The sequence below is a fragment of the Moschus berezovskii genome, chromosome X (genome assembly GCF_049115385.1).
Source record: "Moschus berezovskii isolate FMDL1 chromosome X, NW_MosBer_1.0, whole genome shotgun sequence".
Taxonomy (NCBI): Eukaryota; Metazoa; Chordata; class Mammalia; order Artiodactyla; family Moschidae; genus Moschus; species Moschus berezovskii.
Window position 1 is genome coordinate 4,824,077 of NC_142488.1, and position 24,667 is coordinate 4,848,743.

Consider the following 24,667-nt stretch of genomic DNA (forward strand, 5'->3'; position numbering starts at 1 on the left):
GCTTCATTCCTCACTGAGCTTCCACCCGAGGATCCTAAAGTGAAGTGTCCAATCCCCTCCCGACCACCTTGCTCCATGCCACTCTGTGTTGGCAGAGCCATGTCTGAAAAACCTAGGGACAGTCACAGCAACAGCCCATATTAACCCCAAAGCCTTTTTCTCATATTGCCTGTCAGTTCAGCCACTCAGTCGTGTCCGACTCTTTGCGTCCCATGGACTGCAGCACGCCAGGCCTCCCTGTCCATCACCAACTCCCAGAGTTTACTCAAACTCACGTCCATCGAATTGGTGATGCCATCCAACCATCTCATCCTCTGTCGTCCCCTTCTCCTCCCACCCTCAATCTTTCCCAGCATCAGGGTCTTTTCAAATGAGTCAGTTCTTCCCTTCAGGTGGGCAAATATTGGAGTTTCAGTTGTAGCATCAGTCCTTCCAATGAACATTCAGGACTGATTTCCTTTAGGATGGACTGGTTGGATCTCCTTGCAGTCCACGGGACTCTCAAGGGTCTTCTCCAGCACCACAGTTTGAAAGCATCAATTTTTGGTGCTCGGCTGTGTTTATAGTCCAACTCTCACATCCACACATGACTACTGGAAAACCCATAGTTGTAACTAGATGGGCATTTCACTGTACTCTGGGTTCATTCTTAAATCTGTCTGTAGGTTCATCTTCTGCTCCACCTTCTAATATACTCTGCTTTAGATAATCAAGGCCCCTAGGGACTTTCCTGGTGGTCCAGTGGTTAAGACTTTTCCTTTCAATGCATCGGGTAATGGGTTCCATCCCTGCTGAGGGACCCACATGCCTCACGGCCAAAATATAAAACAAGCAATGTTTTAACAAATTCAATAAAAACTTTAAAAATGGTCCCCATCCCAAAAAAAAAAAAAAAAATCTTAAGAAGAAGAAGGCACCTTGTTATTCCCAGATTATGACGAACACATATTATATTTCTCTTACAACACAAAGTGACTTTCCACATTTTCCCCACCAGTGGTACCGATGGCACTGCAGTGAATAGATCTGGAGCACAATACATGTTTGCTGTCGGAATGAATTAATGCCTCACATAAAATGTCAACAATAGCATCGAGGGTATGTATTTCAAAATTAGTATAAATTAGACTTAGACATAAGATTGATGGTGGGTTTGAGAACTGCTCCCAATGGTGAAATTTACTCAGAGGACCTATGCCATCTTGACAAAATTTGTGCCACTTTTTGCAAACAAAAATAAGATGGAGGCTCATGAAAGAGCATCTACTGTGCCATCGTGATATTTTGTTTTGAAGATGAAAGACATGTAAGGCCAGATCTCTGTCCTCAGGGATGGAGGGGGATAAAGCAGAGGAGAAAAATACCCAGGGGAGAGATGAAGGGGGGTGGTTATCAGACAATACATAGGAAGCTGAATCGTCAACTAGGAAAGAATAAAATGGCGAGGCAGAGTTCCAAGTGCAGGACGAGAGAAGACCCAGAAAGAGTAAAGAGAACATTTCAAGAAGTCAAGGTTGGGCTTAGTTTCAAAAGTGATTCCTGAGAAAGAACTCAAGGGTATCCCAAGCAGGGAAGAGGTGTCGGAGAGGAAATTAACTGTTAGGAGAATATTGTTGTGACAGGGCTTCCCTGGCAGCTCAGACCGTAAGGCTCCTCCTGTAGTGCAGGAGACACAGGTTTGATGCCTGGCTTGGGAAGATACTCTGGAGAAGGGAATGGCAATCCACTCCAGCATTGTTGCCTGGAGAATCCCATGGACAGAGCAACCTGGTGGGCTGCAGTCCACGGGGTCGCAAAAAGTCGGACACAACTGAGCAGCTAACAGACTTCCTTTGACAAGCTCTGTTTCGTGCCCTTGAATTGCTGTTGTTCAGTCACTCTGTCATGTCCAACTCTTTGCAACACCATGTATTATGCCATGTCCTTCACTGTGTCCCGGAAGTTTGCTCATGTCCATTGAGTCGGTGATGCCCTCCAAACATCTCATCCTCTGTCGTCCCCTTCTCCTCCTGCCCTCAATCTTTCCCAGCATCAGGGTGATCCTGAAGGCCCAGCGGAGTTTCGGAGAAGCAAACATCGGAGGTATGAAGACTATTCAATTTGGCTCATCTCTCAGCAGACAAGATTGGTCCATCTGTCATGCAGCAAGTGCTCTGGGGTCGGAGTGAGGAACCTGTCTTCACCAACTCCCAGACAAACTCCGTGTGAAACCTTACCACTCAGTACACTCCTCTGCCATGGGATCTAAAGAAAGCCGCAGTTGAAAATGCTGTGTGCATTTAACCACAGGCATCATTTCTCCACTGAAAGGAAACACCAATTACTTAGACTACCTCTACGGGTCTTCCCTATTTCCTCGACACAGGAAAACGAGAAGATAGGAAATGCTTTTTTTGCTAATTCCCTTTGCTTCTTTATGCTATTTCGTTTCAGTAATTAACATTTATTTCCAAAGAATGCAAAAAAAAAAAAAAGGAACTATTTTTAGCACCGCCTGTGATCAGAACCTGAAAGAACAAAGTCCTAAAAAATATTTGTATACATCCAATATGTTCTTTCTTCAAAATTCTATGTGAAATACTGTTAAACTTAGCCTTTTGAAAACTGTTTCTTTCACTCCTACGTAACTCTTAAATATAAAAAGTGATGTGCCACCTGCCACTTGCACAGGTGTGTTTAAAAATGTTTATGTTCAAATTTTGATAACTAAAGCCTAGAGAGAAAGTTACATCACATGGTTCAAATATATATTTTTTACATGATCTTCTTTCACAGTTCACTATAACATCAATATTATATTTGGACATTTTACAGGTTTAGGGACCACTATTAGCTCTTTCCTGTCCAAAATGTTTTCCAATCAACCTTTTTCACCCTACCTACCTTCTTTAAAATGATTTTTTTTTTGGCTGCACTGCACAAAACTAAGTGTGTGCAATCTTAGTTCCCTGATCAGAGATGAAACCAACATCCCTTGCATTGGAAGCTTTGAGTCTTAACCACCGGATCACCAGGGAAGTCCCGTTTTTTTTTTTTTTTTTCCCTCCTGGCATTAAATAGAAACTGGCTGTTTTTCTTTTTCTCTCATTTACCTTCCTCTTACACCAGAAACATGAAGCTAATCCTCCAACCACCCACTGGCTTAACCGAAATGGAAACGAATACAGAAGCTGAACACCAGAAAAGAGAAGGATTTGTAGAAAGGAACTGCTTTTTTGCCATGTTCAGAACATTTTTCCTTGCTTGGCAGACGATAAGACGTTCTGGGTCATAACCTGTCACCAGCTTTCGAAAGTGCAAATGGGATTTCCAGCAAAGCACCTTTTGTAATCCCACAAGCCACGGAGAAAGCTGAGTTCCCTGTAGTGTGATCCTGAACTCCCACTGCTAAAGTTTATTAAATTTCAGCAAACTTGCAAAGCTCTTTCACGTGGTGAAAAGACAAATGTGTAGCCCAGAATCTCTGTCTGGATTCTATCTGCCCTGTTCTTTCTATCGCGATTTTATCTGTTCTTTGCCTGAATTTCTCATCCTCAGAGAGGCCCTCCCCGATCATGCAATATTAAGTAACCCCACCACATGGGAGTTACTCCGGGTTCCTTGACAGTTCTCATTACAATCTGAAATCCTGTTTTCCTTCAACTTTTCATTTTGTAAAGAAACTTTAACTGGAGTTGTTTGAGATGTTCTGTTACTTTCTGCTATACAGCAAAGTGATTCAGTTTTATACACACATACACATTTTTTCTTAACATTTTTTTCCATTATGATTTATAATATGATACTGAATATAGTTCCCTGAGTTATACAGTAGGATCTTGGTGTTTATTCATCCTATATACAATAGTTTGCCCCTGTTAATCCCAAACTTCTAATGTAGACAGCCCTTCTTCCCAGGTGGCAGTAGTGGTAAAGAACCCACCTGCCAACGCAGGAGACGTCAGAGATGTGGGTTCCATCCCTGGGTGAGGAAGGTCCTCTGGAGACGGAAGAAATGACAACCCTCTCCAGTATTCCTGCCTGGAGAAGCCCATGGACAGAGGAGCCTGTTGGGCTACAGTCCATGGTGTCGCAAAGAATCAGACACGAGAGCAACTAACACTTTCATTTTCATCGCTGTTTCCCCTTTCTGAACCATAAACTTGTTTTCCTTGTCTGTGGGTCTCTTTCTGTTTTGGAAAAAAAGCTCATTTGTACTTTTTTCTTTTATTTTCGATTCTGCATGTAAGTGATTTCTTCTGGCATCTGTCTTCCTCTGTCTGGCTCACTTCACTTGGTATGATCATCTCTAGGTCCATCCATGTTGCTGAAAATGGCATCATTTCATCCGTTTTTATAGCTGAGTAGTATTTCACCGTATATATGTACCACAGCTCTTTTTATCCATCCGTCTGTTGCTGGACATCTAGGTTGCTTCCAAGTCCTGGATATTATAAATAGTGCTGCAGTGAAGAGTGGAGTCCGTGTGTCTTTTTCAGTTGCGTTTTTCTCAGAGGATACGCCCAGTGGCAGGGTTGCTGGGTCATACGGTAGTTTTATTTCTAGTTTCTATAAGCAATCTCCATGCTGTTCTCCATGGCTGCTGTACCAAACTTACATTCCCACCAGTAGTGTAGGACAGTCAGTTTTCCCCACACCCTCTCCAGTCTGTTTGCAGACTTTTTGATGTTGGCCATTGTGATTGGTGTGAAGGGATACTTCATTGTAGTTCTGATTTGCATCTCTCTAAGTGTGAGTGATGCTGAGCACCTTTTCATGTGTTTATTAGCCCTCTGTATGTCGTCTTTGGAGAAATGTCTGTTTAGATCTTCTGTCCCCCCGCCCTTTTTTTTTTTTTCATTGGGTTTGTTGGTTTACTCAGTGGAGGGGCTCCACAGGGCTCATTTAACCTGCTCCCAAGCACCTGTGTTTATGAGGTACTCCGCTGGTCCTTCTCCACCAACTTCTGATCTCCTGTTCCTTCTAATATCTCACTACTGAGTATGTCCATCCCCTGGCAAGCTTGCGGTGATGGGAGATGAAGGGACAGGGTTGTTTCCATGGCAACTCAGCATAGCGACTCTAATTATACGCTCAGAGCGACTCTAATTATATGCTCCCGGCAATGGATCATCCCCAATGTCTACCATGTAATGCAATGGGCCCAGCCTCTGAGATGAGATTCACCATTTTCTAATTAATAACAAGCTACAAGTACAGGGTGGAGGGTTTTCTGATTACATTGAAACCACTCAGAAGTGTTTTCCTGTGGCTCTCCGACTAATGCTTTGGGGGCAGCTGGAAGAGGTGACTAAATGGTGGACATGCCCTCATAAATAGATTTGAGATGAGCTCTGGTCTTATACTCTGGTTGCTGGAATGATGCGAGCAGTGTGTGAACAGCTGCTCGAGAGTCTAGCGATAAAGGCTTTTCACCCTACTCCTTATCTGAAGATGGCTACCTTCTCTCGTAGCCCTAATTTTCCGTTTCCGTAGTTATAAACTGTAGTCAATGAATAATAGCATCTCCTGACCCTTCTGTGAAAAGTCACATCAGGGTGCTTTTCGTTGTCCACTTATTTTTACGGTTTCACCATTTTACGGTTTCACCATTTTTACGGTTTCACCATGATTTTTCTAGTCATGTGTGGATGTGAGAGCTGGACCCTAAAGAATGCTGAGTGCCACAGAATTGATGCGTTCCAATTGTGGTGCTGTGGAGAAGATCCTGGAGAGTCCCTTGGACTGCAAGGAGATCCAACCAGTCCATCCTAAAGGAAATCAACCGTGAATATTCATTGGAAGGACTAATGCTGAAGCTCCAATAATTTGGCCACTTGCTGTGAAGAACTGACTCATCGGAAAAGACCCTGCTGCTGGGAAAGATTGAGGGCAGGAGGAGAAGGGGACGACAGAGGATGAGACGGTTAGATGGCATCATCGACTTGATGGACATGAGTTCGAGCAAACGCCGGGAGATGGTGAAGGACAAGGAAGCCTGGCGTGCTGCAGTCCACAAGGCTGCAAACAGTCAGACACGACTGAGCAACTAAACAATGATAATAACCAGGTGTTAGCTGGAGCATACGGGATCTTTAGTTTCAGCATGTGACATCTAGTTCCCTGACCAGGTATTGGACCTGGGGATGCAGCGAATTAAGATCCTGGACCACGAGGGGAAGTCCCACGTCAAATGCCACCTAGCAACGGTACCCACCCAAAGGCTCCTGATTTAATCTAACTCCAACCTCAAGTCCTGTCAACCTTCACCCCGCCTTAATAATCACAAGAGTCCCTTATGCCCACCTGTACCGCCTTATACTCCTGAGTCTAATGGTTCAGGTTCATCTTCCCACATGAGAACATGGAAGCCAGGACAACGTGAAGTTGTTGTAGCTAAAGATAACTCCGTCAGAGCAATGGAGATGTAGACGTAAAGAGACGGATGGCCACGGCTGGGGACCGGGCAAGGAGAGGGTGGGAGGTATGGAGAGAGGAACATGGAACACACACTGCCATCCTTAAAACAGAGAGCCAATGGGAGTGACGCAGGGAATTTAAAATACACAGCCGATGGGCATTTGCTGTATGACTCAGGGAACTCAACCTGGGGCGGGAGGTAGGAGAGAGGTTCAAGTGGGAGGGGACAGGAGTCAACCTATGGCCGATTCCTGTTGATGTCTGGTACAAATGAACCCAGTACTGTAAAGCAATCGTCCATCAGTTAAAAATAAAGTTCAGGATGGGGGACGCATGTACACCCATGGCTGATTCACGCGAATGTATGGCAAAAACCACTACAATATTGCAAAGTAATTAGCCTCCACTTAAATAAATGAACTTACCAAAATAAATAAATAAAGTTTTAAAATTTTCATTAAAAGAGAAAAACAAAACCGATGCCTCTGTCTTCAGGCTTGGACACATATAGCAACTAAATAAACACCTATTTTGTAGGGAATCAGTGTTGTAACACACTGACTTGTACCTGACATGTAGTGAGCAGTCAGCATGAGTTGCATTTATGTGTCTGAAATATTAACGATGCCTTTTGCAGAGGTGTGGGTGGACCTAGAGACTGTCACACAGAGGGAAGGAAGTCGGAGAAAAACAAATTATCCTATATCAAGAGATTTGAGAGGAACCTAGAAAAACTGTGCACATAATCTTGTTTGCGAAGCAGAGAGACAAGGATGCAGAGAACGGATGTGTGGTCACAAAGCCGGGAAAGGCAGACGGATAAACAGGGAGACTCAGCTTGACCTGCTTCCTATGGATACTGTGTATAAAGCAGATAACCAATGAGATCCTACTGTGCAGCACGGGGAACGCCGCTCAGGGCCCTGTGGGTGACCGAAACGGAAGAGAAATCCACAGAGGGAATACAGCTATACGCACAGCTGACTCCCTTTGCCGGGCAGCAGAAACTAAGGCAACATTGTAAAGCGATGAATCTCCAATGGAAAAGAAGCAGCAAGAAGACCTCTGGCATCATTGTTTATCCCTTATTAGTCACACCAGGGGAGAGGGAAATTCTATTTATTGTAAAGCTCACAGTTTCAAGGAATGGTTGCCACAACCCAAAGAGGTCTTATTATCCCAGTATTCCAGACAGTGGCATTAACTCACCCTGGATTGTAAAGGTGACACTTCAAACGAGAGCCACCTTACTCACACGGACCCTTTCAAGTCACCTTCTCTCCCATGAATTGAGGAAGGCACGTAAATCCCCCTGTCTTCTGAAGGAAACGACTCTCTATTTAGGAAGGGATAGAATGCAAATGTAGGAAAAATACAGGATGAGTCCTGGGAACGTGACAGTATTTGACATTTTTAGGTCCAAGCAAATGTCAGTTCCATATGGTTCCCTCTCAGAGGTGCTAAGAAGAGATTCTTTGGTTTCAAGTGAGTGGTCCTGACACTCAGAATCTCAGTCACAGGTGCTTCTTCTTTTCGGGGTCACAGCCTTCTCCGAGGAGTTATACCTTTCCATGGAAAATACATTCTCACGGATTCACTCAAGGGCCATAAAGGTTGGTGGGGAGGATTTTCCCCCAAGATCCGGGGGACTCAGCTGAGAATATCTAGATCCAAGGATGCAAAATTATCTTCATCTCGACAGAAAAAAGGTGATATATAGGAAAGGTTCAGGGAGTCCAAGTTCTAGAACTAACTGGAAATTTGAAATTCAGATTAAGAGACAGACATCCAGATGTAAAACAGCCACGGAATTGTAACACACAGCACAGGGGATCCAGTCAGTGACACTGTGCAGAGTCTAATATATAAATGATGCCAAATTACTACATTGCACACCTGAAACCACCAGGGTGAGTCAACTAGACCCCAATAAAAAGAAACAAAACTGCATCTCTCTTTTCCAGTCTAAACATACCCTCAAGGGAGCGGCGTGTTTACTGACAGCCATTCGGGCCATAAAGACTGAAAACAAACTTTCTATTATTTGGGAAGAATGTATTTAGCCTGGACACTCTCCCTAGGAAAATAACAACCATGTGCCTTTCTGTAGAAAAGTAACTGACCCGGCTGAGACAAGATTATAGTATTTAATGCAGCAGTCAAGATCTGATAAACAATTGTCTGGGCGTTTCACATCTCACAGACAAAGTGACTGTGCAGTAGCTGGAAAAATGGGAAGTTCTCGGGCCAGGATTTCAAACCAGAGACTTGTCATTAATCCTTCTCTCCCCGGCTACTGACTACTCCTCTGTCTACAGATAAGATCCACATCTTTATAATTTGGTTAAGACTACCGGATCTATATGGGTTGACTGGAAACCACAGTCCAAGGTCACGGACACCCAGACCTACATCACTTTTAGGGTTATCACTTCCTAAGAAGCCTCCTCGGAGAAGGCAATGGCAAGCCACTCCAGTACTATTGCCTAGGAAATCCCATGGATGGAGGAGCCTGGTAGGCTGCAGTCCGTGGGGTCGCTAAGGGTCGGACATGACTGAGCGACTTCACTTTCACTTTTCACTTTCCCCTTTCACACTGGAGAAGGAAATGGCAACCCACTCCAGTGTTCTTGCCTGGAGAATCCCAGGGACGGGGGAGCCTGGTGGGCTTCCGTCTATGGGGTCACACAGTCGGACACGACTGAAGTGACTTAGCAGCAGCAGCAGCAGCAAGAAGCCTCCTACCCTTGGCAGGAATGTAAGCTGCTATAGCGTGCGTGGCTAACAGTAGGGAGATTCCTTAAAAAAACTAAAAACAGAGCTAACATATGATCCAGCAGTCCCACTCCTGGGCATATATGCAGAGAAAACTATAATTGGAAAAGATGCATTCACCCTGGTGTTCTCAGTGGCGCTATTTACAACAGCAAAGACGACCTAAATGCCCATCAGGAGAAGAACGGATAATGAGATGCTTCTCACATATATACAGTGGAATAGAACGCAGCCATAAAAAAGCAGTGTGCACGTTGTCTGCAATTATTTTCCTTTCTGGTAGGTTATATTTGTTTTGATTGCCTTCACTGAAATGCAATTAGGTGTCTGTTGAGCCTAATGAAAACATTCAACTGGTTTTTCTTTTTTTTTTAAAAAAAAAAGCCATCTTATAAACATTTTTCATAAAATAAAAACAATGTTACCAATTAATACAGTAAAAATGCTCTGTGATTAGGTTGTTGGGATAAAAACTTTTAAATAATTATTATATGTACAATTCTACTTAATCAGTATGGTTATCGGGGTTTCATAAATCCCTTACTTTACCAATTGAAACAAAATATAAGGTGAGTGAAGCGGCAAAAAAGTCCATTCGTCTACCTCGTGGTGGAAAGCAGCAAACAACCTGTCTGCCTTATAGTGAAAGTGAAAGTACCTCAGTCGTGTCCAACTCTTTGCAACCCCATGGATTACAGAGTCCATGGGATTCTCCAGGCCAGAATACCGGAGTGGGTAGCCTTTCTCTTCTCCAGGGGATTTTCCCAACCCAAGGATCGAACCCAGGTCTCCCGTGTTGTAGGCAGATTCTTTTCCAGCTGAGCAACCAGGGAAGCCCAAGAAAACTGGAGTGGGTAGCCTGTTCCTTCTCCAGGAGATCTTCCCGACCCAGGAATCAAATTGGGGCCTCCTGCATTGCAGGTGGACTCTTTAACAGCTGAGCTACCAAAGAAGCTCAAAGCAGTGAACAAGACAACTGGTCTACCTTTTTGTAGCCGGGTCACTAATGTTTGTTACCTTCAAATGCTAAGGGCCCCTTGATATCATTCCCTTGGAAGGTTCAAGAACCACTCCAGATTGGTAAAGTGCAAGCAAGGGGGTCAGAAGGTATGTCTTCCCAGTCAGCTGGACAATGGGGCCCCCAATAAAAGGAAAAAAATTTCCTTCCCTAGGGAAGGAGGCTGGGAGACACCCCAGAAGCAAACCACTCAAGGAAAAACACAAGAAAAAGACACGGGAAGCCTGGAAGGCATGACGGCATCTCTCTAGAGCAAGTATTCTTCCATCATTCACTTCACCTCCTGCCCATGTCCAGAAACCAAACACCTGGAATAGTAAACCCATGAGGAGTCAAACTCTGGGAGCTGGAGATGGACAGGGAGGCCTGGCGTGCTGCAGGCCATGGGGTCGCCAACAGTCGGACACGACGGAGCGACTGAACTGAACTGAACTGAGGAGTCTAAATGCAAGTTGAGCCAAGACAAATGAAGAAATACGTTATCTCATTTTGCAACACTGCAACGATGATGCGAAAACGGAGTTGTGACCGCTGGAACTACTCTCATCAAAGATCAAACAGGAAAACCAAGAGACCTCCTATGTTTCTTTACCTCTGCTCCGATGCATAAAGGCTGCAAAGATTCATATCTCCATCTCTTAAGTTATCAACACTTCAGACAAATGCACATTTTAAATAATTCACTGAAAAAAAAATCCCTCTTTGTTTTAACCAGAATTCACTGGTGGAGATCCTGTAATTAGGTTAAAAAAAAGAAAAAAAAGGAAAAGAAATCATCTCTCGCATGCATTTGTCAATCCAAAAATTATTTGCTAGGAAATGTTTATTTCCCTCGTAGCTCAGTTGGTAAAGAATCTCCCTGTAAATCCCATGCAGTGCAGGAGACCAGGGTTCTATGACTGAGTTGGGAAGATCTCCTGGAGAAGGAAATGGCTATCCACTCCAGTATTTTTCCCTGGAGAATCCCATGGACAGAGAAGCCTGGCGGTCCACAGTCTATGGGGTTACAAGATTCAGACACGACATAGCGACTCAAGACAGAGAGGAAACATTTGGGGGAAAAATAATGAGATTAAGCATTAGAAATACAATGATAGAAGACTTCCCTGGTCATCCATTGGCTAAGACATTTTGCTCCCAATGCAGAGGGCACAAGTTCAATCCCTGGTCCGGGACCTAGAGTGAACATGCCCCTACTCAAAGTTGACATGAAGACCCCTTTTCCAGTGGTCATGTATGGATGTGACAGTTCGACTATAAAGAAAGCTGAACGCCAAAGAATGGATGCTTTTGAACTGTGGTGTTGGAGAAGACTCTTGAGAGTCCCTTGGACTGCAAGGAGATCCAACCAGTCAATCTTAGGATTTTGCTTTAGAGGAAATCCGTCCTGAATATTCAATGGAAGGACTAAAGCTGAAACTCCCACCTGATGCAAAGAGTTGACTCATTTGAAAAGACCCTGATGCTGGGAAAAGATGGACGGCGGGAGGAGAAGGTGATGACAGAGGATGAGATGGTTGGATGGCATCACCGACTCGATGGACATGAGTCTGAGTAAACTCCAGGGCTTGGTGATGGACAGGGAGGCCTGGCGTGCTGCAGTCCATGGGGTTGCAAAGAGTCGGAGATGACTGAGCAACTGAACTGAAGTGAACTGAAGACCCCACAAGCTTCAACGAAGATCGAAGATCATGTGTGATGCATCTAAGACCCAGCACAGCCAAATATATAGAGAAATATTTGAAAACCCACAATGATACCTGAAAAGACACTCTCTCAAAAAAAGAGTCTATCCTCCCTTTCCCTTCCGCTCTCTTAAAAAAAAAGAAAAAATGACGGGGGGAGTAGGGGAGGGCGGAATAAACAAGCTTTCTACTGGATGTAATAAATGACTGGGACTTTCCCAGATGGAGAATGCGGCGGAGGCTATCTGAGTATACAGCTCATCAGAAGGAAGGCTCGGGGGCGGATGCGAGAGCAGACTGTACTCGGGGGGCCTGTGAGCCCTGTACTCCAAGGGAGAACACAGGGTGCCAGGCAGAAGTGGAGGGAAGGCGAGCGGAAATGGGAGACCCAGGCATATGGTAAAGATTCTTCCATCACGTGCAAGGGCTCTCCCAGGTGGTACCCAGGAAACCAAGGCCGGGATTGGTCTTGTCATCAGCTCTGAACAGCAGGAAGATGTTGATGCTGGAGGGCGGATGGGCATTGGAGTGGGGCGGGATGATTGACAAGTGAAAAGGCCATTCAACTGAGATCACTAAAACTAGAAGAAGAGGGACTTCCCTGGTGTTCCGGTGGCTAAGACGCTGGCTCATGCTCCCAATGCAGGAGTCCGGGGGTTTGAGCCCCGGCAGGGGGACTAAACCCCCTCATGTTGCAACTAAGATCCTGCATGCCACAAATAAGATGGGGGATGTTGAGTTTTCAGCCAGCTTTTTCAGGCTCCTCAAGAGGCTCTTCAGTTGCTTTTTGCTTTCCCTGCCATGCCGCCTGCAGACTGAATATCTGTGTCCTCTCCAAATTGCTATGTTCAAGTCTCTTCCCCACTATGATGTCTTTGGAAGGTGATCGGGTCTCAAGGTTGCAGCTTGCATGAGTGCAATCAGTGTCCTTAGAAAAGGAAGCAACTCCACTCAAACCCGAGAATGCTCCACCCTCTTCACCTTGTGAGGACCCAGTGAAAAGATGGGATCTGTGAACCAGGAATCGGGTTCTTACCAGATACCGTATCTGTTGAAAACTTTGATCCTGGACGTCTGGCCTCCAGAAATGTAACAAATAAATGTCTCCTGTTTAAACTGCGCCCACCCAGCCCACCGCCAATCAGAGGCATTATTGTTACAGCAGCTCCAAGGAACTAAGAAAGTGAATCTTGGCGCTTAATTATAGAGGAAAGCCTTCCCTCGTGGCTCAGTTGGTAAAGAATCCGCCCACGATGTGTGAGACCTGGGTTGGATCCCTGGGTTGGGAAGAGCCTCTGGAGAAGGGAAAGGCTACCTTCTCGAGTATTCTGGCCTGGACATTTCCATGGACAGTCCATGGAGTCGCAAAGAGTCGGACACGACTGAGCAACTTTCACTTTCAAATAGTGACGCAAAATATTATAAAATTCATCAGCCTTTCTGTAAACATGAATGGGTTTGGCCATTTCTATTGATGTTTTAGACATTCTACTTCCTCAACGATGAGCTTCCTGATAGTTTTGAAAGCATCGCTTGCAAGTTCCTTTTTTGCTTTATTTTCCCCATCAATCACTTTCATTCTGCAATTTCTCTTCTTATCTGCACACAATTCCCATTTCTTCCCAGCATATTTCTCTGTCCACGATTCACAGGGCAGCAGGCTTATTTTTTCTTTTTTAACAGAAGCCGAAATTTGCAAATCCATGAGAGGGGAAAGGGGAAACACGGTCCACTTTGGAAACTGGCCAGAAATGCCGACGGAAGCAGTTTCATTTTCCAGGTGGCATTTCTCAAGCTCCATGCATGAAGCGTTTTAAATTGCACGTGTGACCTTTTTAGCAACAGCAGCAAATGCTGAGAGAAAATGCAGCCGTCTTCACTTTCCACCCTGGGCCTGTGCAGAAGCCATTTTTTCATGGTCCATGGACAGAGTTTCCCAAAAGAGCGTCAAGATGCCCGAAATCAGAGCCATTCCCATACCAACGGTTGTGCATGCCGGGGTGGGCGGCAGTCACGCGCCTGTCCCCGTGTGCGGGAGCTTGCTTTCCCCTGCTTTGATTCAGGCATGGTGCGGCGAGACGCTGCATGCCTGGATCCTGCATAAAAAGGAAGTTAGCTCTTAATACTCTGTTGTCTAGTCTGGGCCAGGCAAATCGCTACTGGAACTAGGGGCTTACTCTACATCATCAGGTGACTGAAGAGGGCTTCTGCCAGGTTGTCAGCAATGACCCTCAGGGGTTTAAACTGGAAAGGAAAAAAAAAATCAACTTCCACTTTCGCCATCTAAGCACCTTATCTACTATTTTACACGTAGCTTTTTCACCAAAGTAGCAGGAAACACTGCTGAATTTTGAACATGTCTGATTATAATATAAAATATAAGATAATAATATAAAATATATGTGTGTGTGTGTGTTTGTGTATACAGAGTTGGCCAAAAAAAGTTCATCTGGGTTTTCCTGCAAGATGCTATGGAAAAACCCAAAGGAACTTTTTGACAACCTTACACACACACACACACAAATACAATGCCATATTCATATAGATCATTATTCTAAATTAATAGAAGCATCGCTTCATAAATGTCAGGAAGTAGAATTCACACTAAACATTGAATTAAAAGGTTACCTACAGTCATTAACATTTGGGTACATTTAACAATGAAACAAAAATAATTTAACTTTAAAATTTATTGGGACATATGACTTAATGACCTAAAAATAAATATTAAGAAACATCTCTCAATTATTTGATCAACTTTTCCTTTAAGGTCAATAGATGTCTCATTATATGTATTTAGGATTAAAATGATGTAACTACTTTTCCAAAATATTAAAAAAAATAACACGGACGATGCAATCTCAACAGTGAATTTTCATGTGAAGTTAAGGAAAACACAATTATTTGCCATTTTTTTAAAGTTTTCTAGGAAAATGCTTTTTGACAATCATTTTATTCCCCAAATTTGTATCAGTTCAGTTCAGTCGCTCAGTCATGTCTGACTCTTTGCGACCCTATGAATCACAGCACGCCAGGCCTCCCTGTCCATCACCAACTCCTGGAGTTAACCCAAACCCATGTCCATCGAGTCGGTGATGCCATCCAGCCATCTCATCCTGTGTCGTCCCCTTCTCCTCCTGCCCCCAATCCCTCCCAGCATCAGAGTCTTTTCCAATGAGTCAGGTCTTCGCATCAGGTGGCCAAAGTATTCAAGTTTCAGCTTCAACATTAGTCCTTCCAATGAACACCCAGGACTGATCTCCTTTAGGATGGACTGGTTGGATCTCCTTGCAGTACAAGGGACTCTCAAGAGTCTTCTCCAACACCACAGTTCAAAAGCATCAATTTTTCGGCGGTCAGCTTTCTTCACAGTCCAACTCTCTCATCCATACATGACCACTGGAAAAACCATAGCCTTGACTAGACGGACCTTTGTTGGCTAAGTAATTTCTCTGCTTTTTAATATGCTGTCTAGGTTGGTCATAACTTTCCTTCCAAGGAATAAGCGTCTTTTAATTTCATGGCTCCAATCACCATCTGCAGTGATTTTCGAGCCCATTTCACCACCAAAAGAAACTAAGAGTTTGCATGCCACAATCAAGAGTTCACATTTCACAACTAAAGTTCCCCCAAGCTACAATTGAGAATCAGCACAGTCAGATTAAATAAGAAAATAAAATTATACAAAAATGAAATGATTCAACTACCTTCACTTCTTCATTTCTGACAGCACAAAGATCACGACCTTCTATGACATGACAGGAAAGGCACTGTCTTGCCCAAATCTACTTTTTGTATTCAGGACCCACCACCCTGCCCCATCGAGAACGGTGTCCCACCCTGGGTTTGCCTAAGACCATCACAGGTACCATGCCCCGTGTGTCTGCTTGCCCTGTTGTGTCCACTGAACTCTTTCTTCACTGCCTTCAACAAAACACCCTTTAGGCATCAGATCTGAAAAGATGACGTGGAGATTTCTGTTTGTCCCCACAAGTCTGTTAACACAGATTCACTACACACAGTATGCAAAAATAAAAGCACAAGTGTTGGTCACTCAGTCGTGTCTGACTCTCTGCGACCCCAGGGACTGTAGCCCGCCAGGTTCCTCTGTCCGTGGGATTTTTCAGGCACCAACGATGGAGTGATGCCATTTCCCTCCCCAGGGGATCTTCCCGACCCAGGGATCAAACTCCCATCTCCTGTGTCTCCTGCATGGCAGGTGGTTTCTTTACCTGCTGTGCCATCGGGGAATCTGTTCACACCAGGATCTCAGCCTAAAGAATCATCTCAATCTGTCTTATGATCAAATTATCTGCCCTACCCCATCCTCGTACCTAGAAAGCAACACACACATGTCTGTTGCCTTGACTTTATCACAGGAATTAGATGTGAGATTAAAAGAAAACAAAATTACTGAGCCATCCTTTGGTTGTAATCAAAATGCTTTACTTCAGGATTTCCCTAGCAGTCTAGTGGTTAAGACTTTGCTTCCAAATAAAGAGGGTGTGGATTTGATCCCTGGTCAGGTCAGTAAGATCCCACATGCCCTGTGGCCAAAATACCAAAACACAGAACAGAAGCAGTATTGTAACAACTTCAATAAAGACTTTAAAATTGATCATATAAAAAAAAATTTTTTTAATGATTTTCTTTTATACCTAGGAAGTAAATAACTATTTCCTTTAAGAATGAAATTGAGGGAACAGTTCCTTCTTTAAATGTTTCTTGGGTGACAATGATGCTTTCACATGGCATCGGGGTCTGAGATATCCGGGACAATGATGTAACCCATGGCAACACCACGCACACATCAAGGGATATTGGTGATGGAGAGGGGTGGACATTTAGCTTTATCATCTGACCAGTCACTGAATCACTCACCTCTCCATGAAAAAACCATTCTATCTCCTTTATCCTAATTCATACTTCACAGTGTCAAAGCTGGCATTTAGCTGTCTTTGTTATACCCTAAAAAATGCAATAGTACTCCAGTAAAACTTAGACAAGCAAAAACACAAAGTTGATGTAGTGTGTTTTATTATTTTCTCTTAACTGTTACCCTCTTAATTATGAGGTTGGCCATAAAGTTCATTCAGGTTTCTCATCAGATGTTACAGAAAAATCCAAACAAATCTTTTGGTCCCTCCAATGTCATATGCTCAACTATTACTATTCTGTATAATAATAATTATACATAATAATATTCTTCCCGTCATTTCACTGTCAACATATAAATCAATAGATAAACAGCTGGGTAGATAAACAGTCACATAGGCTTAATATAGATTCCATAATCCACTACGAATATATTTAGAGAAAGCTAATTAACATTACTTTCATCTGGGAATCGCCTGGCACTGCAGTGGTTAAGAATCCACTTTGCAACACAGGGCACGTGGGTTCACCCCTTGGGCAGGGATCTATAATCCCACAACTAGAGATCTCCCGTGATGCAACGAAGAGCCTTCGTGCTGCAAATCAGACGTGATGCAGCCAAATAAGTAAAGACTTAAAAGTTTCTTTTTGTCTTAACAGTCCCGAGAACCTACCAGAATTAATGGGGAATAAAGTCAGTACCGGAAACCTGACATGGAAAACAAGCAAGTTAATTACAATATCATATCTTTATTTTCTATTTACACTTGTCCTTGCTTTTTCTCCTAGTACAACCTCTTTTTCAGACATGTAAACGTAGTTAATATAATTAGATTTAGGCTCATGCACGTTCCCATAAAACTCCAAGTTTATGGTTCTGTGTGAGGAGCTATAAAAACAAGAGTATCATCTGCCTTTTTCCCATCAAGAGTGGAGCTGAGATTCAGTCCAAGATGACTTGATAAAAAACACCAGCATCTTATAAAACTGCACCCTTCATCTGAGTGAACTGCACTTTGAACTGACGGAAAGAGGTGGAACATTTTAGAGAAAGGGGCTCTGTAACTTTTGTCCCAGAAACGACATGTGACTATGGGTGGAAACTATTCGTTTTCATACCCTGATGCAGAGTGCGACGGGGATCCAGTGGGTAGCAGAAAGGGTTGACGCTACATTTCTTACGATGGAGAAGAAAGGTCACACACACGCATGCACAGGCACACAAACACCAAAAAAAGAAAGAAATCTCCAGGCTGAAACGTTGGTGGAGGCAGGGTTGAGATCTCTAGTACTATACGGGACACATGGAGAGAAGCAAAGGGAAAAGGAAGAAAGGAAGGCTGGCAGAAAGGAGAAACAAAGAGAGGATGCTGAAATGGAGGATGGGAATTTAAGACAGCCACAGAATCAACTTGCTATCATGGCAGTTGGTTATATGCAAACACAGATCATTTATTCCCACAAGTAACCGGAAACTAGACATTTTTATCTCCATTTAACTGCAAGAACTGGAATACCTTGTTTCAAGGACTGATGCTGAAACTCCAATACTTTGGCCACCTGATGTGGTGAGAGTTGGACCCTATAGAACGCTGAGCGCCGAAGAATTGATGCTTTTGAACTGTGGTGCTGGAGAAGACTCTTGAGAGACCCTTGGACTGCAAGGAGACCCGACCAGTCCATCCTAAAGGAAACTGGTCCTGAATGTTCATTGAAAGGACTGATGTTGAAGCTGAAACTCCAATGCTTTGGCCACCTCATGCAAAGAGCTGACTCCCTGGAAAAGACCCTGATGCTGGGAAAGATTGAGGGCAGGAGGAGAAGGGGACGACACAGAATGAGATGGCTGGATGGCATCACCGACCGGATGGACATGAGTTTGAGCAAGCTCTGGGAGTCAGTGATGGACAGGGAGGCCTGGCGTGCTGTGATTCATGGGGTCGCAAAGAGTCGGACACGACTGAGCAACTGAACTGAACAGAACTAAGATCAGTGATTTGCCCCAAACACTGCAGGTTCAACGTGTCTACTTCCTGGAGACCTTCTATTTACATGAGGTCAAGAAAGAGGGACTTCCCTGGTGGTCCAGAGATTAGGAAGCCTTTTTCCAAAGCAGGGGTAGCGGGTTCATTACCTGATTGGCAAACCAAGAACCCACATACCACGGGGTAGCTAAGGCCTCCTGTTACAAACAGAGAGAAGCTGGCATGTGGCAACAAAGATTCCACACACTGCAATCAAGACCCAACATAGCCAGATAAATACACCTATTTTTAAGATATTCAAGTCAGTGACATGACATATTTGCTGCTGTTAAGACCCCTTTTTAAGTCACCTGTCTTAGGTTCCAGAAAACAGAACCCTCACAAAAGGAATATACATTTTCATGCTCTAAGTCGCTTCAGTCGTGTCCAACTCTTTGTGACCCCACGGACTGCAGCCCACCAGGCTCCTCTGTACATGCGATTCTCCAGGCAAGAATCCTGGAGTGGGCTGCCATTTCCTCCGATTTCATTTCATGTATGAAATGAAAATACATTTTCATACATGAATGCAAAAATCTGGTTTCAAAAAAGGTGCCCTTCCCTTACAAGGTATGAAAACAGATTCTGTTAATGGCCAAGGAGCTGCCTCATGTGGAGAAGGCAAAGGCAAGCCACTCCAGTACTCTTGCCTGGAAAATCCCATGGATGGAGGAGCCTGGGGGGCTGCCGTCTATGGGGTCACACAGAGTCAGACACGACTGAAGCGACTTAGCAGCAGCAGCAGCAGCATCTGCCTCAAGAACTGAGGCACTGTGGAAAATCAGTGATCGGTACGGGATGGGTTTCATGCAGACACACAGAAAATGGAATTACCCTTTTAATGCTATTTGTTCTTCTCATCCTCCTATTTAAGATTAGGATGCATCATTACAGCATGGAGCTCTATTCCTGCCAACTGTTTAATACCATGAAATCCCTTTTCATGAAACCTATTGTCTAGTGGATCTGCATTACAGAGTAAGAGATAGTCCAATTCTCTCTGGGGGTAAAAAAAAGGAAAATTATTGGCTCACAGAGGAAGAGCACGGAGAAGGCAATGGCAAACCACTCCAGTACTCTTGCCTAGAAAATCCCACGGATGGAGGAGCCTGGTGGGCTGCAGTGCGTGCGGTCACTATGGGTCGGACACGACTGAGCGACTTCACTTTCACTTTTCACTTTCGCGCATTGGAGAAGGAAATGGCAACCCACTCCAGTGTTCTTGCCTGGAGAATCCCAGGGACGGGGGAGCCTGGTGGGCTGCCGTCTATGGGGTCACACAGAGTCGGGCACGACTGAAGTGACTTAGCAGCAGCAGCAGAGGAAGAGCAAATGAGAACTAGTTTTGACAGCTAGCTACGGTCAGCGTTATTGTTCTTTTCTCCATCCTCTGAGCCTTGCTAATTCCCCCACTTCCGTCCCTTCATCCCTCTTCTTCCTGCCTTTCTTCCCTCTCTCGCTATTTCTTTTTATCTCTTGATCAGGAGAAACCTTCTGAAATGAAAAGCTTCCCCTCACATCATCGGTAGCTACAACATGATACACAATAGTCGGATAGACCCTCCCCCTCTAGAACAATCCCAGCTGGGTAAGACATGTTTTGGGGGCTTACCAGGTAGGGCAGAGGTAAAGAATCCACCTGCCAATGCAAGAGACGCAGTAGATGCAGGGTCGGGAAGATCCCTGGGTCAGGAAGATTCCCCGGAGGAGGAAAGGGCGACCCACTCCAGTGTTCTTGCCTGGAGAATCCCATGGACGGAGGAGTCTGGCGGGTTACAGCGTATGCGGGTCACACAAAGAGTCAGGCACGACCCAGTACGCACACACACACCAACACTCGATCCCAAAGTACTAGGAATGAAGTAGAACATCTTCTCAGTGAAGAGATTGGAAAGTCACTGCCGAGTTCCAGACACCTTTGTCTCAAAGCTGTAGCAACCCACGGCTGTTTCCACCAGCCCTGAAATTAGAGCAACCGCATGCCCAGCTTTGTTTGCAATGGAGGTGTTTCCTGAGTCAGGGGCTCTCAGTGCTACAGAAGGGAAGCATTGGCTGCTCACTCGTGCCCAACTGTGTGACTCCATGGACTGCAGCCCCCCTTGCTCCTCCATCCATGGGATTCTCCAGGCAAGAACACTGGAGTGGGATGCCCTTTCCTCCTCCGGGGAATCTTCCTGACCCAGGGATCGAACCCAGGTCTGCTGCATTGAAGACAGATTCTTTACTGTCTGAGCCACCAGGGAAGCCCATTTACAAAGATAGCAGAGTAATGAATTCAGGATATAAATTCAGTCATTTCTCTTTCTGGTCAGGGGACTTGAACACATAAATCTGGCAAGAGAGGAATCAACAGATAGTCTCATAGTGAAAAGGGGAATCAGTACAGACTCTGTGGAAAGCAATCAGGCAATATCTACACAAATTTTAAATGTCATGCCAACATGAGGACTATCCCACAAAATTGTTGTTGCTCAGTTGCTAAGTTGCGTCCAACTCTTTGCAACTCCATGGACTCCAGCATAACAGGCCCCTCTGTCCATCAGCAACTCCCAGAGTTTGCTCAAACTCATGTCCATTGAGTTGGTGATGCCATCCAACCATTTCATCCTCTGTCACCCCCTTCTCCTCCTGCCCTCAGTCTTTCCCAGCATCAAGGTCTTGTCCAATGAGTCAGCTCTTCCAATTATTCGGCCCAAGTACTGGAGCTTCAGCTTCAATATCAATCCGTCCAATGAATATGCAGGCAAAGGAAGTCAAAGATTGAGTGGTTTGATCTCCCGGCAGTCCAAGGAACTCTCAAGAGTCTTCTCCAACACCACAGTTCAAAAGCATCATTTCGGTGCTCAGCCCTCTTCGTGGACCAACTCTCACACCCATACATGAGCGCTGGAAAAATTAGAGATTTCACTATTACCAAGTATTAACTAAGTGGAGAATATTCATAAAATACGACTGACTGTCCAAAGAAGATGACAATTGTTGTATATCTTCCAGCCCAGACAGAAGTGAAGTTTCACGACAAATACAGATTCTGGAGGACACGTTTGAGATTCTGCTTTTGAAAACTCCTCCTGGTGACTATTTGGAGAGGAGAGAGGTCAACGAGCCATGAATCTCACCCCGAAAAAGCCCGTCAAAGGGCACATCCATCAATCTCCCTCACATTTCTGTCTTGTTGTGTCACAGTCCATTAACAGGGGTGCTTCCCCACTGCCCGCATCCCAGGCCCAGCCTCGCCCAGGGATTAGCGACAACTCTGGAGTGGGAAGGCATAAACAATAATCTCATTATCTGAAATCACTGACATCAACAATCCACACTCTGGAGTGCCCGCTTGTTCAATGTCAACCTTTATCATGTCATGCTCAGAATTAACCTGTAGAAGATATATTTAAAATATATATATATATAAAGGCTGTAAGGAATAACCCAAAGCAAGGACTGCACGAACAGTGCAAATGAAATTCTGTTTTGCAAGGGAAAACGACTGTGTCCCGAGACACCCAAAATGCCTCTCCTAGAAGAATGGACAGTGTAAGCCATTATGCGAGGAATTCAAGGTCACAGATGTTAATCTGCTGAGAGCCTCTGGCTGTTTGACATTAAGATCTCATGAGCAGAAGCAAGCACACACAACCATGAGTGCGCCTTGCTACGAGAAAGAAAATGTTTCAGAAATGTTTGGCTAAAATCAACCATTTCAACCCCAGCAGAAAGGAGGCTTGCAAATCAAGTTATAAATACAAATAAGCAGTGAAACTATCCTGATAGATTGAAGGCAGGAGAAGGGGACGACAGAGAATGAGATGGTTGGAGGGCATCATTGACTCGATGGACATGACTTTGAGCAATTTTCGGGAGCGGGTGATGGACAGGGAGGCCTGGTGTGCTGCAGTCCCTGGGGTCGAAAAGAGTCAGACGCGACTGAGCGACTGAACTGAACTGATCCTAATAGCTATTTAAATACATCTCAAGAGTGCTTTCCTTATTCTCAAGCAGCTAGATTCTTGTAAAGGATGGAAATACCGTCTAATCACTGGGATCTGAGGTGTCAGTGGATTAACTAGACTTCCCATGAGTCACTCAAGTCACACGTGGTTGGCTCATCTAGTAATGATGGATTAATGCTATCCACGGGGCTTCGGTGCCTCAGTGGTAAAGAATGTCCCTGCCAATGCAGAAGATTAGGGTTTGATCTCTGGCATAGGAAGATCCTCTGGAGAAGCAAATGCAACACCCCTCCACAATTCCTGCCTGGGAGATCACATGGACAGAGGAGCCTGTTGGGCTACAGTCCATGGGGTCTCAAAGAGTCAGACCTGACTTAGCAACTAAACAATTGCAACAATGCTATCCATCTGACATGAAGTGAGTAATACCATCAACACGTTTATGTGGCAGTTTGGACACTGAAGAGTCCTACAAAAATGTGAGGAAAGATGATATAACTGAACAAAATGATAAAATGCTGATCTCAAAGACACTTGCTCTGCTAGTCTATTCAGTTCAGTTCAGTTCAGGTGCTCAGTCGTGTCCGACTCTTTGCGACCCCATGGACTACAGCACACCAGGCTTCCCTGTCCATCACCAACTCCCAGAGCTTGCTCAGGCTCATGTCCATCGAGTTGGTGATGCCATCTTTTAGTCTGTGAAGTTGTATAAAATAGGACTTTCATAAATGATTGCAGTTGGTTGAGCAAAAAAAGAAAAAAAAAACAAAACTAATTCCTAGTTAAAATATGGAAGATCCTTGATCCATACATAAGCAAGTAGACAAGACAGCATAGATTTGAAGATGTAGTTTCTTCCTTCAAGAAAGGATGATTGTGAAAAGACAGCCTGAGATTGGGAGAAAATATTTGCAGATGATACAACTGACAAAGGCTTAATTTCACAAAAACGGCTCATACAACTCTATATTTAGAAAACAAACAACTCACTCGCAAAATGGGCAGATGACCTATACAGACATTTCTCCAAGAAAACATACCGATGGGCCACAGGCAAAGGAAAAGACGCTCAGTAGTACTTGCTGTTAGAGAAATGGACATCAAAACTACATACAGTGAGGTATCACCTTTCACTGGTCAGAATGGCCATCATCAAAAAGTCTACAAATGACAACCGCAGGGGAAGGCAGGGAGAGAAAGGAACCCTGTTAAAGTGTAGACGAGAAAGGGAATTGGCGCAGTCACTGTGGAAAACTGCATGGAGGTTTCTTTAAAAAATAAAAATGGAGCTACCATCGCATACCACAAGCCCACTCTTGTGCATACATTCAAACAAAATTGTAATCAAAAAAAGATACGTGCACACCACAGTTCACTGAAGCCCTAGTCACAAAAATCAAGACACGGAAGCAACCTAAATATCCATCCACAGAGCAATGGATAAAGAAAGTGTGAGATACACACACACACACGAATATCACATAGTCATAAAAGACAATGAAATAATGCCATTTGCAACAAGACAGATGCACCTAGGGATGATCACACTAAGGGAAGTCAGATATAGAAAGACAAATATCATCTGACATTACTTGTATGTGGAATCTGAAACGGGACACAAATGAACTTCCTTACAAAAGAGAAAAACATGAATATAAGAAAAAAAAAAAACTCAGTGGTTACTAAAGGGGAAAGAGAAGTGGAAGGACAAATTAGGAATTTGGGATTAATGAATTCACACAATGATGGATAAAAAAATATAAACAACAAAGAACTACTGTACAGCATAGGGAACTCTGTTCAATATCCCATGATAAACTATACTGGAAAAGAATATTTTTTAAAAAAGAATATATGTGTATATATGTGTGTATGCGTGTAACAATCACTTTGCTATACAGCTGAAACTAACACAACATTGTAAAGAAACTCTACTTGAAT

General features: G+C 44.1%; 1 protein-coding gene across 3 annotated transcripts in view; it reads right to left on the bottom strand.

The window, feature by feature from the left end:
* LOC148773208 (neuroligin-4, X-linked) overlaps positions 1 to 24,667 on the bottom strand; it is a 306,595-nt gene that overhangs the window by 212,065 nt on the left and 69,863 nt on the right. The gene's annotated exons all lie outside the window — the stretch shown is intronic.